The 15,548-nt window shown below is 43.4% G+C and overlaps 1 long non-coding RNA gene across 1 annotated transcript in view; it reads left to right on the plus strand.

The window, feature by feature from the left end:
* LOC308249658 overlaps nt 1-14,265 on the plus strand; it is a 30,133-nt gene extending 15,868 nt beyond the window's left edge. The window contains exon 3 of the long non-coding RNA XR_013960761.1: nt 12,441-14,265. This is a non-coding gene — a long non-coding RNA (uncharacterized lncRNA). The remainder of the gene's footprint in view (nt 1-12,440) is intronic.
* The last annotated feature ends 1,283 nt before the right edge of the window (nt 14,266-15,548 follow it).

Raw genomic sequence — 15,548 nt, forward strand, 5'->3', positions numbered from 1 at the left:
GGACCAAGACTTCCATGCCTTTGGGCTTCTGGTCTGGTCTGAGCCGGAGGGCCTGGCATTTCTAAGAGGACATCAGCAGCAAAAGAAGCCAAGCCGTCTTTGGATCTACACTTCCAAATGGTGTGGAGTTATGACAGCCAAGAGCTTATGTCCCTCTGTGGCCTTTTGTAGGTTTCCCCACGCAGTGGCTTCTTGGATGGTGGCTGTTATTTCCATTTATTGGATGACAGAAGATCATCGCAGATCAGCTTTAAAATCTCTCTCGGAAGAGTGACCAAGCTGTCCCTCTGCATATTGTGTGGGCTGACTTACTAGAAAGTAGACTTTGGACAGATAGATGTAGCTGCTGCTCCTAGAGAAGGTGATTATCTCATTGTAGAAGTTTACAGTGTAGCCCTTACTAATTACATCATTTGGGGAGGTTTTGTTCCAAAAGAATAAAGTAATGATCTCATCTGTAAAAATATGTCAGATTTAAATTATCTTTCTTTCTGGCACTATTCTTCCAGTTGTACTAAATCTGAATCCTAGAAAACTTAACCAGATGAAAAACAGTTTGATTTTTTTAAAAATGAATTTGTTTCTTGTTTTTGAAGGGGTTCAAATAAATAGAAAGTTGAAGGATTTGCTGATAAGTGGAACAAACATACCCTTTGGAGAGGATCAACAACCATACAAAACCAATATCTAAGAAAACTAAGACTAATTTTGTTACCAACTTTCCAAGACCAATAAATGCAGGATTCAGAGAGAAAATGTGGTATCATTTGCTCAGAGGTATAATGCAGGATTTCCAAAACCAAACATCTTGACAGACAATGGCTCAGACAATGGCTGAACCGAATAATCAAAAGCAGAGGAACAATGAGCCACAGCTGCAGAAAGGGCAGGGTCAGTAGTGAGGTGACAGCTTGCCAAGCATCAAGGGCCCTTATGAAGAGTTTTGCAGTTGAAGTCCTTCTTCCTCAATATTGAGGTCACAGATGATCTCCCCTCCCTGTTTACACTACTGAGCTTCAACCCACCTCCAGAACTGTCATTGCCTGGAGTCTCTCCAGCCTTGGTCTGTGGCAAAGCGCAGCCTGGTTGGATTCCAGAAAGAATAGTGTGTGTGTGTGTGTGTGTGTGTGTGTGTGTGTTGGGGGTGGGGGGCGGGCAAGCGGGTATTTTTTTAATTTTTTGTTTGTGGGGTTTTTTTACATGATGGAAGCCAAAGTTTATTGAAGGTATAAATGTCCATTTCACAGAACAACTATATATGAACAACTTTACTAAGGAAGTGTCTCATCCCAGTATAAAGGTAACAGACAATCAGATAATATTATTCCAAACAAAACTGCTGCAAAATGCATTTGTGCTTGGGAGATGATAGACCAAAAATGAAGAGAGGGGATAGTGAATCTAAATGGAAAAGCTAAAACTAAAATTTTTAGCAGAAAACAAAGGAATATATTTTCATGATCTTGGATTAGGCAATAGTTTCTTAGATATCATATTAAAAGTACCAATGACAAAAGAAAAAAACAGATAAATTGGACCTTACCAAAATGAAAACTCTTGCATTTCCAAGAATACCATCAAGAAAATGAAAAAAAAACAAAAAACGTACACCTGAAACTAATGTAATATCAATTGTAATTGAAAACTTAAAAAAAAAATTAAGACAGTGAAAACACCTACAGAATAGAAGAAAATATTTGCAAATAATAGATCTGATAAGGAACGTGCAGTCAGAATAAATAAAACTTCCTACAACTCAATGATAAAAATACAAATAACTAGAGAGAAACCAAGATGGCGGCATAGGTAAACACCTAAACTGCTGCCTTGAACAACAGTTTCAAAACTACAACTAAAAGACAAACGGACATCATCCAGAACCACAGCAAGGCTGGCTGAGTGGAAATTCTACAACTAGAAAGAGAAAAGCCACTGAGACTCAGAGGAGCTGCAGAAGGCAGAGGTATGGAGGCGCGCCCGCGGAGAGGGCTGGCAACTGAGTACGCGGCAGGCTTTCTCAATCTGGAGGGAGACAAAAGCTCCTGACTGCCCTGAACTCCAGTTCCGGGCAAGACTCTGGGGACCCAGACTCATTCGGGGAGAAACTGGACTGTCTGGCAGCGGGCGAAACTCAAGGGCGGCTTTCTCTCAGAGGTGCTTGCAACGATTACCTTGGGACACTGAGACCCAGGGGCCTCTTAGGGCAGGGCTGACGGGAAGCCATTGCTGTCTGCTCCGCCCTGAGACTCCACCCCATCCAAGCTGAGCACAGAGGCTTTTGCAAGTCTTATCTATAAAGGTGTCTTCAGCACAGAAGTTCTCCCAGCATAGACACAGCTGATCCTCACAGCCAATTGGCCTGGAGGTCAATTCCTCCCAGGGATACCAACAACAATCAACGCTTAACTACAACAAGAATGTGCACACAGCCCACAAAGGGGTGCACCAAGACTGTCCACCTCAGGTAACTGGGGGGCTGAGCCACTGGTCCCTATAGGACACCTAGTACACAAAGCCACTCTATCAACTCAGGGAAGCAGCCAAAATGCAGAAACAAAGAAACAGATCACAAATGAAAGAAATAGAGGAAATCAAACAACTGGATATAGAGTTCAAAACCACGGTTATAAGGTTTTTCAAGAATTTTCTAGAAAAGGACGATAAATTTAGCGAGACCCTCAAGGATATGAAAAAGGACCAACTAGAAATTAAGCATACACTGACTGAAATAAAAAATAATATACAGAGACCTAAAAGCAGACTAGAGGATCGCAAGAATCAAGTCAAATATTAGAAATACAAAGAAGCAAAAAACACCCAACTGGAAAAGCAAAAAGAAAAAAGAATCCAAAAATATGAAGAGAGTGTAAGGAGCCTCTGGGACAACTTCAAGCGTACCAACATCAAAATTATGGGGGTGCCAGAAGAAGAGAGAGAGCAAGATACTGAAAACCTTTTTGAAGAAATAATGACCGAAAACTTCCCCCACCTGGTGAAAGAAATAGACTTACAAGTCCAGGAAGCGCAGAGAACCCCAAACAAAAGGAATCCAAAGAGGACCACACCAAGACACATCATAATTAAAATGCCAAGAGCAAAAGACAAAGAGAGAATATTAAAAGCAGTAAGAGAAAAACAGTTAACCTACAAGGGAGTACCCATACGAATGTCAGCTGATTTCTCAACAGAAACTATGCAGGCCAGACAGGAGTGGCAAGAAATATTCAAAGTGATGAATAGCAAGAACCTACAACCAAGATTACTCTACCCAGCAAAGCTATCATTCAGAATTGAAGGTCAGATAAAGAGCTTCACAGATAAGAAAAAGCTAAAGGAGTTCATCACCGCCAAACCAGTATTATATGAAATGCTGAAAGGTATTCTTTAAGAAGAGGAAGAAGAAGAAAAAGGTAAAGATAAAAATTATGAACAACAAATACATATCTATCAACAAGTGAATCTAAAAATCAAGTGAATAAAAAATCTGAAGAACAGAATGGACTGGTGAATATAATAGAATCAGGGGCATAGAAAGGGAGTGGACTGACAATTCTCCGGGGGAAAGGGGTGTGGGGGGTGTGGGAAGAGACTAGACAAAAATCGTACACCTATGGATGAGGACAGTGTGGGGGGGTGAGGGCAGAGGGTGGGGTGGAAACCAGGTGGAGGGGAGCTAAGGGGGGAAAAAAGAGGAACAACTGTAATAAACTGAACAATAAACATTTATTTAAAAAATACAAATGACTCCATTCTTAAAGTGGGCAAAGGAACTGAATAGGTTAATGAGAGCATGAAAAGGCCACATACTGCGATTCCTTTTATATGACATATGTAGAGTAAGCAAATTCATAGAGATAGACAGTAGGTTAGTGTTTGCCAAGACCTGGGCAAGGCAGGGAATGAGAAGGGACTGCTCCTTTTGGGGTAATGAAAATGTTCTGGAATTAGATAGTGGTAATGATTGCACAATTCTGTGAATGTACCAAAACTACGGGATTGCACACTTTAAAAAGGTGGGTTTTATTGTATGTGAATTATATCTCAATAAAACTGTCACAATAGATACACAAATTAAGAGAGAAAGGAAGAAAGAAAGAGAAAAGATGGGGGGAGGGAGGTGACAGTCCTGAGCCCCTCTCCCTGATGAGCAGGACCCCCGAGCCCTATGTATTGACCTGCCACACATGTGACTGCCAAGGGAGGAGTGAGGGACAATCAGGAGGAGACACTCACGGGCAGAAGTGTAACCAATACCTCTTAAGATGTCCCTTTTCGGTGGGAAAATCCTAGGAGCTGGCAAGCCATGGGAGCTGAGGACACCAGAATTGAGCAAGAGAGATTACAGGAAGGTAGGAGAAGGAGCAGGGGTATTCCCTGAGTTAAAAAGCATAGCCAATGTTATAGTTGCCTGGGTCCAGGTGTGAACAGAGGTGGAGATGTTCAGGGCACGGAGCAGATATTGGGTGGTTTTTGAGGAAGCTGACTTGTGGAAGTAGTCATCCACTGTCCCCAAAGTGATTTGTGACATTCATTTTATTCAGTAAGCTTGTGGGCCTACCAGGTACTAGACATAGGCAATAAAGGTAATATAAGAGCCAGGAGCTTGCAACCTGGTGAGAAAGACAGATGATAAGTTACTCTATTAATACAATAGGTGCTATGATGAGAGTAGGTGCCAGAGCACAGAGAAGGGTCACCAGATTCAGGATAGATGATCAAGGAGGGCTGCCTGGAGGAGGAGGCGGCACTTGAGAGGAATCATGCCTTTGAGGAGATGCTGCCATTTCAGGAAAATGCAGTCTAGTGAAGCTGACTAACCCTCTTCAGGTGACCCAAAGGAGAGCCCATCACAGCTCACAAACTGATCTCTCCTTGTGCTGAGACCTTCATCTTCCATGAAGAAGGACTCTAAACCAGAAAAGAAAACTGTGGTCACAGATTCTAGTTCTGATGTTGGATTAGGCACTTCACTACTTTATAATGTTAGACACCTTAGATCTATCCTACTTGTGAACAATTTTCTCCCCTAATGAATTAGAACTGTGCTCATTCTTCATGTAGATGATATAATTTAAGCCAATTCTTTCCTTTTATACAGGTGTATGTGCATATGAAAAAAAAGTCAAGTCACCAAATGAAGATCCACTGAGGGGGCAGGGGGGTGGGGGTCAGAGTCCCACCTCCAGATTATCTGTATAATCATCTAGCCCTAGGCTTCCCTCCCAGGGTCCGAGGTGGGTGTCCTGTGCCTGAGATGGTGATCTCTTTAGCATTCAGGAAGTTGGGCAGGGCGAGGTGGCTACAGGAGCCCTGTCCCTTCCCCCAGTGCTTTGCAAATGCTACCTTTTCCCCTCTGTGTGCCGTGAGAGAAATAAGAAAGGAAGCATTGACCTAGCATCAGTGGCATCGCCAGCCCTAGACCTCAAACTCTTTCTTACCAAGAAGGGCCAGAGATTGATGAGTAAATAACTGTTTTGCCTTAGCAATACAACTTTATGATTGTAGTTTCCGCTCAGGAAGAAAGGGTAGGGAAATACTACTGTCTCCCACAAATAAGTAACTCACAGTTAGCATGACCCTTGGGTTAGAGTTCTATAAACCAGCAGGCCTAGCGAATACAATGGGAAATTTGGTCAACTGGAGACTGATGTTTCATACCGACTTTCAGAAGACTGAGACTGAGCAGGTAACAATTTGCTTCTCTGGGTCAATTGGATCAGTGAATCCTGTTTTAATGTAACATGTTCCAAAAATGGCTCTGTTATGAATTGTATTGTGTTTCCCTCAAAAAGATATGTTGAAATCTTAAACTCAGTATCTCAGAATCTGACCTTATTTAGAAATAGATCTTTGCAGATGTGATTAGTTAAAATGAGGTCATACTGGATGGAGTAGGAAGGACCCCTAATCCATATGACTGGTGTCCTAGTAAGAAGACAGTCACATGAAGACAGACATACGGGGAGAAAACCATGAAGTCAGAGATTGGAGATATGCAGCTATAAACCAAGGAGTGCCAGGGTTTGCCAGCTAACTAGGAACCCAGGAAGAGGCAAGGAAGGATTTTCCTATAGGTTTTGGAGGGAGCATGGCTCTGCTGAACTCTGAATTTGGACTTCTAGCCTCCAGAACTATGAGACAATAAATTTCTATTGTGGTTTTTTTTTCTGTTTTTTTTTAATCCTCACCCAAGGATAGAGAGAGTGGAAGGGAGGGAAGGAGGGGGAGAGAGAGAGAGAGAGAGAGAGAGAGAGAGAGAGAGAGAGAGAGAGAAACATCTATGTAAGAGGGACATCATTGGTTGGGCCTCCCACATGCGCCACACTCGGCTTGGTGCCTGGGAGAACCTGTAACCCAAGTATGTGCCCTTGACCAGGCGTGGAACCTGCAACCCTTTGGTTCACAGGCTGACACTCAAACCACTTAGCCACACAAGTCAGGGCAAATTTCTGTTGTTTTAAGCCACTAAATCTGAGATGCTTGATTACAACAGCCCTAGGAAACTTACAGGGCCTCCCAAGGCTTATCAGTTTGCACACAAAAAGTTTGTAGTCTTTATTTGAAGGGCATCATTTCAGCATTTGTGTCCATAAATTTTGTTTTTGCAAAACCCTGGGACTCTGATGTTGTTCTCGAGGGTGTGGAGTGTCCTGATAGTGCCTCCGACTCCCGTGAAGTGGGGTCAGATGCCTTGAGAAGCACCTGGAAATGCCATTTCAGGTCCTACCTGAGACTGAATGAGGAGAAAGTAGACTTCTTTTTTCTAGTTTTTAAGAGGCATTGCACAACTCACACTTCCATATGCATTGATAGTCTATTCATTCATTCATTCATTCATTCATTCAATTCTTACTGCACACATACTGTGTGTCAGTGGTGGATAGACAGTTATGGCCCCTGCCCTCACTGAGCCTCCAGTCTAGGAGCAGCCTCACCCTACTCTGCTGGTGCCGACACCATCTCTAAACCTTGCCAAGCCTCCTCACTGAGTAAAAGTCTGCCTGACTTATAGCATATCCCCAGTGGTGATAAACCTCCACCTTTGAAAGAGGAGATGAATCTTTGGACTAACCAGAGTCTTTCCAAGCCCTGTCTGGGGAATGAGATGTATGATTAAGCTGGAAGAAAAAAAATCTAGGTCTTTATTTCCCCTCTAAAAACCTCAGGGGGGAAAAAAAACCCCAAACTATCTTAATAATACCAGTGGGATAGTTCATAACTCATAAGAGGATGCTGTGGAAGAACAGTATTATTCAGAAAATCTTTTTTAAAATATATTTTTATTGATTTCAGAGAGGAAGGGAGAGGGAAAGAGAAATAGAAACATCAATGATGAGAGAGAATCATTGATTGGCTGCCTCCTGCAAGCCCCACAATGGGATCAAGCCTGCAACCCGGGCATGTGCCCTTGACCAGAATCGAACCTGGGACCTTCAGTCTGTAGGCTGACACTCGGCCAAACCGGCTAGGGCCAGAAATTTTTTAAATGTCTTGTTACATCATGGTCATGTAAGGAAATCCTTTTAACTTAAGCCTACGGTACTTGGTAGCCTTTCCCTCCTTTCCTTTGCTCTAAAGGAGCAGGATCTTTAACTTTTTAAAAAAATTCTTACCCAAGAACATGTTTATTGATTTTTTAGAGAGAGGAAGGGAGAGAGAGAGAAAGAGAAAGAAAGAAAAGAAAAGAAAAAAGAAAAGAAAAAACGTGAGCCCTAACTGGTTAGGCTCAGTGGATAGAGCATCAGCCTGCAGACTCAAGGGTCCAGGTTCGATTCCGGTCAAGGACATCTACCTTGGTTGGGGGCACATCCCCAGTAGGGGGTGTGCAGGAGGCGGCTGATAGATGTTTCTCTCTCATCGATGTTTCTAACTCTCTATCCCTCTCCCTTCCTCTCGGTAAAAAATCAATAAAATATATTTTTTAAAAAAATAAATAAATAAAAGAAAGACGTGAGAGAGAATTTTTAGCAGGTTGCCTCCTGTACATGTCTGGACCAGGGATCAAACCCAAAACCTAAGTATGTGCCCTGACTGGGAATGAACCCGAAACCTTTTGGTGCATGGGGGGATGCTCCAACTAATGGAGCCACCTGGCCAGGGCAAGGAGTGTGATCTCTATCTCCTCTTCTTTCTTTCTCTTAATCTCACTTGTAAATAAATAGATGATGCAGGTCTCAGACCTTTCCAAACAACCAGGGCTTCCCTGAGCGATGCTCTAGATTGCCCTCATTATTCTTCCTGACTTGCCCATGGATCTTCTTCCAAGGTCGTCATCTAATTGTGATGTGAGCCTCATCACAGCTGCCATAACACGTCACAAGACACGTACATGGCACACACTCAGAGTTGAAGCTGCAAGTGAAAACAGGAAGCAGTCTAGGCTTTCCATTCCAGAGGGAAATGTCTCAGATGCCTTGGAGAATGACTCCCAGCTTCTGCCTCCATGAGCTGACCTTTGTTTCAACCTCTAAAATATTTTGTTATGGTGTATGGAAAGGGCAAAGGTTAAATTCAGTGTTTCGTGAGGCAATCCTCTATCTAGTAACCACCTTTTGTTATGTCAAAATAAGACCATCTCTGCAAAGGGTGAAGAGGGATGCATTTACTCATTCATTCATTCACCAGACAGGTATGAAGTGACAGGCTACTTTGGCAGATGACGGGGCATCTACTAAAGCTAGAAACACAGTCTGTACCCTTGTAGGGCTCATCGTGGGGAGAGAGATATAAACCGACTTGAATGTAACCAGGACCTCTTGAGCCACTCTGCTATGTGTTGGAGACCTATCCCAGCATCCAAACCGCCCTGCTCTTGAGACATTCCATGAGCAGGCAGAGGAGGGGCATACACCACTCATCATGAACAAAACTTGCAATCGTCCCCTTTCTTAAAGCCTCTCTGCTCCTTTCCCAAACTGCCTGTCACCTCATCCCACCCCAAAAGCAGGACCTTAGCGTTTTCTCTCCTCCCTACCTTACCCCTCCACTTGCAACCTGGCTTATTTAAAAAAAGACTTATCTCAAGTGTCTCTCAAGATTGCTTCTAAGGAGCCTCAATTCAATGTATCTGGTGCTGCTGGACTGTAGCGCGTAAGGCAGGAAGCATGAGACCAGAGAGGAAGCCTAGAGTCAGAGTAATGTGACCCTCATCTGCAGATTATTTTTCATAGTGGCAGCACTTACTTTTTATTTTTTTGACTACTTCTAAGGTTGCAAGACTTGGTAAATAAGAAGATAAGATGCCCAGCTAAATTAGAATTTTATATAAACAATGAATATGTTTCATGGCAAATTTGAACATATTTATACTAAACATTATTTGTTATTTATTTAAAAATCAACCCTAACTCCTTCATAAGAGTTATTGTGTCCACCCATCAGGAGGTTCCTACTACCTCGCCATCTCTCTTTTTGTGATGTTAGTGGCTGGCGATGATGATCATGGCCTACATTGATTATTTCCCTAAAGGTTGTAAAATTATGATGTTCGAATTCTACCTTTTTTCCTCTTTGTTTCTTTCTTTTTAATCCTCACCTGCGAAATAAGGATATTTTTTTCCATTGATTTTTAGAGAGAGTGGAAGAGAGGGGAAGAGACAGAGAGTAAGAAACACTGATGGGAGAGAGATGCATTGATTGGTTGCCTCCCACTTGGTCCCAGGACTGGACTGGGGATTGAACTACAACTGAGGTACATGCCCTCGACCGGGAATTGAACCTGCGACCCTTTGGTCCTCTGGCTGATGCTCTAACCACTGAGCAACTGGCCAGGGCTCCTCTTCATTTCTTAGCTGGAATATGTCTATAAGGAGAAACTCCCCCATCAACTGTTTGGTTTGCCTGGTCATTTTTATATAAGAAAAGTAGGATGCATGCTTAATTCTTTTTATTTATGAATTTTCAGAGTAATTAGTTCCCTGGCATCCTCCAAAGGTGACCAATGAGTTGTGTTCTTTCCCTTAAGTGTATCATTATGAACTTGGAGATTTTGACATGTATATCTTTTGATCCATTGCTATTATTGTTCTTTTAGACACTCAAATTGCCCCATCTTTGGCCAGTGGGAGCCTCTGGCACTTGGCTTCTGAGTCCTTCTGATGCCACTCCAATAGTGCTTTCTAGTGTACCAAGATGTTCCAGATTCCTCTTACACATTTCCAGCCCAGACCTGAACAAGACATTTCTCTTAGGAGCCCCTTCAGTGGGAAATGATATTTAGAGACCAAACATCTCTGACTCCACTATTTAAAACTATAACAACCCGCTGGAACAAACACAAATTCACATGCTCCCTGAGATCCCCATTCCCTGATCTGATGATGTAGGACTGAGAAGAATGGAGGAGACCACTGGCATAAGCCAGGCAAGGTAGAAGAAGGGCCTGGATCAGGACAGGGAAATGGCACTGACTGAACTTACGAAGCAGGTTGACCTAGAGACCTCCCAATTCCAGACCAGGAGGCACAGGCCAGGGTGTATAATTTCTCAGGATCCAAACCTACCTGCTCAACAGCCCTTCTCCATCTCACCCTCACCCCAGGTAAACACATGTACCAAAACATCACACCCTTTCCAAAAGCATGGAAAGCAGGATGCACACGGGGATCCTGGACAAATGCCCAGCTGCCTCCAGGGTGGCCTGATCTGGGGACAAAGCCGAGAAAGCGCGCAGGGTTTCCTTGTTCCCCCCACTGGGTTTAAGTGAATCTTGAACACACGCTTCTCTGCTACCCAAGGATTAGCCATGTGTTTCAGCAAGTGACTGAAAATCATTACTCGTCTCTTTTGGTTGAACCCCAAACGTTTGAAATGCACACAGCTTGGCAGGCTGGCCAGGGCAGCTGAGCTTTAAGAGGACATGTCCCAGCCATCTGTTGCCCTGCTTCATACCAGCCTCTGCCCTTCCCGCTGCTGAGGAGCGCTGGGCTTGACAAGCAAATGCAGGACAAAGACAACTGCAGCCTTGGCCTCAAACAGTTGCTCACGCTATGTCTTGAAGGTGGGGGGAAGGGAAGTTATTGCATTGTTTTTAAGTGCTTTGCCTTGAGAGATGGAGTTTTTCCTTCATCTTAGAGATCCAGCCAGTTTTAGGGACAGAGACAAAGGACATTCTTTGTGATTTCCCCTCCATCAGAGCAGCTCAAACTGTGCTCAGCTACTCTGAGGTGATTCAGGCATGCAATGTGAAGATTAGAATTTCATTTTAAAATATTTAAGTATTTTTAAAGCTGCTATTAAACCCCGCGGCAGGACTCAGTGGTTGAGCGTCAACATATGAACCAGAAGGTCACAATTCGATTCCTGGTCAGGGCACATGCCCGGGGTTGTGGGCTTGATCCAAGTGGGGCTTGCAGCCTGTCAATGATCTCTCATCACTGATGTTTCTATTTCTCTCTCCTTCTCCTTTCCTCTCTGAAATCAATAAAAATATTTTTTTAAAAGCTGGTATTAAAAAGTGTGTAGCCTAAAACTGTATGGATGCACTAAATAAACACTTCTATCCCAGGAGATTTAAATTGCATCACCCTGGGAAAGACCGTCAATTTTATTATATATTTTTTTATTAATAGGCTTTATTTTTTAAGAAAAAAATTTAGATTTGCAAAGAAATTGAGCAGATAGTACAAAATTCCCATATTACCTGCCCCCTTCCCAGCACCCACTTTCCCCTATTAACATTGTTCATGGATATGGTACATTTGCCACAATTGATGAATTGATATTGAGGCATTATTATTAATTAAAGTCCATAGTTTATTCAGATTTCTTTAGTTTTTACCTACTGGCCTTCTTTCTGTCCTAGGATCCCATCCAGGGTACCACATTACATTAAGGTGTGTGGTCTTCTTGGGCTTCTCTTGGCTTTCCCAGACTTTCCTTGTTTTTGATGACTTTGTGAGTGCTGGTTGAGTATTTTCCTCTGCTTGCAATCCCTCTATCAGGATTTATGTAGTGGGTTTGGGGAGGATGATCACAGAGGTAAAGTGCCATTCTCATCACATCATATCAACGGTCTGTGCTACAACATAATTTATAATTGTTGATGTTAATCTTTTTTAAAAAATATATTTTATTGATTTTTTTACAGAGAGGAAGGGAGAGGGATAGAGAGTTAGAAACATGGATGAGAGAGAGAAACATCTATCAGCGGCCTCCTGCACCCCCCTACTGTGGATGTCCCTGCAACCAAGGTACATGCCCCTGACCGGAATTGAACCTGGGACCCTTCAGTCTGCAGGCCGATGCTCTATCCACTGAACCAAACCGGTTAGGGCTGTTGATATTAATCTTGATCACCTGCCTGAAGTAGTGTTTTTCAGATTTCCCCATTGTAAAGTTTTCTTTAAAAAAAAAATTATGTAAGTGTGGACTCAGATATTTATTTTATACTTTGGATTATAATCTAATACTACTTTGTTTCATTCCTCAAATTGTTCCAGGTTTGGCCATAGAGAGCTTTCTGTCGACTCCTGTGCCCCTGTGTCATACCCCCATCAATGTGGGGTTTTTGTGTAAACTCAGTTTTATGAGGACTTTGGCACAAGTTCCATCTGGCGTCTCTGAGACCGAGCTGGCACCGATAGTGGGTGTGTCTGCAAGAATCCATGCTGCGCCAGCCTGGGCACGTCTGCTTATAAAGAGCAGAGCAATGAAGAACTGAGTCCTTCCTGTGCCAGGTCCACCAGGCTCCACAAACACCTTGTAACAGTGACTATGGAGTGATGACATTGTCGTGTTTGTTTAGTACTTGCTGTAAGTTTTAGTTGTGTATTGCCTCACTTTCATGTTTATCAGGAAGATAAAGAGCACTTATTGGGTATTTTGATAATTACTCATTCAACTCAAACAAAAATTTCCAGTACTTTTCTTTCTAGTTTTTAGGTCGACTTAATTGAAGACTATTATAATCTCAAATTGTAAAAAAAAAAAAAAAGGGGGGGCTATGAGTAGGAGTTAAGAACACAAACTCTGGCACAGGACTTCCTTGATTTAAATTCTTGACCTTGGGCAAATTACTCCACTCCCCTGTTCCTCAGTCTTCTCACCTGTAAGAGGGGAATGCTGATGGTAGACCTACTTCAAAGGTTTGTTCATTGAGTTAATATACATAAATTGATTAGAATAGGGCCTGACATATAGTGGGTGCTGTGTAATGGTGTCTATCATTATTATTTATAACCATCTGCTATGGTATGAATGTTTGTATCCCCCCAAAATTATTATGTTGAAACCCTAATCCCCAAGGTGGCATTAGGAGGGGGGGGCCTTTGTGGGTGATTAGATCATAAGGGTAAAGCCCCGATGATTGGGATTAGTGCCCTTATAAAAGAGTATCCACAGATCTCTCTAGTTTCCTCTGTCATGTGAGGATCTATGAGAAGTCTGCAACTCCTAAGAGGACCCTCATCAGACAATGATCTTGGACTTCCAGTCTCTAGAACTGTAAGAAATGAATTTCTGTTGTTTATAAGCTACAGTCTATGGTGTTTTGTTATAGCAGCATGAATGGACTAAGACACCATTCATCTGTATGACCAGAATTTTCTCAGAACTCTGTGACCAAAGCAAAATACAAAAACAAGTTGGATGCTAAGACTGACATAAGACTATAAATCGGTCAGGGCTCCGATTTAAAAGTGCAACAGGAACCGGCTCTGGATGACTTAAGCATAAGAGGAATTTACAGAAAGCATGCTGGGTAGCCCACAGAATCTCTGGGAAAGCCAGAGAGCCAGGCTCAGGGCAGGAATGACAACAAAGGATGCTGGACAGCAGCCAAGAGCATGGCCAGAAGTGTGACACAGAAGCTGTCTAAAGAGTCCTGCCCTGGCCTCAGAACCCTGTGCCACAAGCAGGGCTAGGGCCTGAATGATGACCCTGCTGCTGCTGATACCCTGGAATCTGGACATGGCGACCACAGCTGCTGCTGCCACCCGCACAGGAAAAGACTCCTTGAGGCACTCTGTGGTCCCTGGTTCAGTCCAGGGCAGTGCACCTGATTGGCCAAACACAGATCATATGTCTAAGCTCTGCAGATGAAGGAGGCTGGGAAGCAAGTGTCTGGCCTTTTCAACCTCTATGGTGAGAGGTGAGCAGTGGGCTCTAATTTCTACTGAGACTCAGAGGGTTGAGTCTTCCCACACGTGGGAAGGGATTCTGAGGCTGGGCACCCAAAATATGGCAAATGTCATCCATCACCCTTACTTTCAGATTTTGTTCCATCGTATTAGCATCATTGATGGACTTCATAAAAAACATTGCTCTGATGTCCTGTATATTTTTTTTCAAATCAGAGGGATAGGTGACTCATTTCTGTGAATTCAAAGGAAAATAAAAGCTCTGCTGGCTGGGTTTGGGTTGGATTTCATGGAGGCTCTGACTCTGGGCATTAAAGGATGTTGCATCCCAAATGTTTGTAAGTGAGAGTAGATGCTCCTGCAATTCATAAAATACAAATTCCTTTATTTTTTTATGTATTGATTTGAGAGAGATAAATGTGTTGTTACACTTATTGATGCCTTCATTGGTTACTTCTTATATTTGCCCTAATTGGGGATCGTATCCACAACCTTGGCATATTGGGACAATATTCTAACCAACTGAGCTGCCAGCCAGGGCTGCAAATTCTATTTTTAATTTTAAAAAAATCTTTATTGTTGAGCGTATTACATATGTCCCACCTTTCCCCCCATTTACCTCTTCTAGCCCCCCCGCCCCCTCCCCCTGCCCCAGGCCTTCACCATACAAATTCTTTTAAAAGATACAAAACTGGTGGTTGTTTTTATCATTTTACATTGTGTGGATCAACAGATCCTAAAATTACCATTGCCATCTGGAGTCTTTGAAATTTTTTGCCCTGAGAAGGAAGCCTTCACCTTTAAATGTTGGAAACCCTGTGCATTGTCTAGGTGGAGAAATGGAGTCCCAGAGGTGAAATTACTTATGCAAGGTCACACAGCTGGTTTGGTGGCCGGCTCTGGGCCTCGTGCCCCAGTCCTTGGTGTTCCCTCTTGTCATGCTGCCAGCAGCTGGCCCAGGAGCAGGCCTGGCCATCCAGCCCACAGCCACTGCCTTCCTGACAGGAGACCCAAAGCTGCTTTTGAATACTGGCCTGTGGCCACTGCTGCTGCTTTATTAATTCTTACGGTTTAGTGTGGGAAATCCTGAATGGCTTTCTCTCTGCCTCAGGCTCCTCCCTGGAGAGAAGAAAAGAGCAAGCAGACAGTAGCCCCCACACTGGTGCTGGGCTTTACCTCTGGACTCCAGCCTCTGCTGGGCTCTACTCTGGCTCCTCCTGAGTGTAGCTAATCGCCTGCCTTAACCTTTGACTTGCTCCAGATCCTGATAAACAGATTCCCTGGTCCTGCAGTCACACCCTGGCTCCCAGCCATGAGGCTAGGTCAGATCCTACAGTCTGCTGCATGCACTCTAACAATGAAACAGCCTGTCTCCTTGTCTGGCTAGCCAGATCTAGACCCAGCCAACCCTGAGGAAGCTCCTGGAAGCAGGGCTCATACCCTGCCCTCCCTGGCATCCTCAGCACCGAC

Source organism: Plecotus auritus, assembly GCF_963455305.1.
Source record: "Plecotus auritus genome assembly, chromosome: 1".
NCBI lineage: Eukaryota > Metazoa > Chordata > Mammalia > Chiroptera > Vespertilionidae > Plecotus > Plecotus auritus.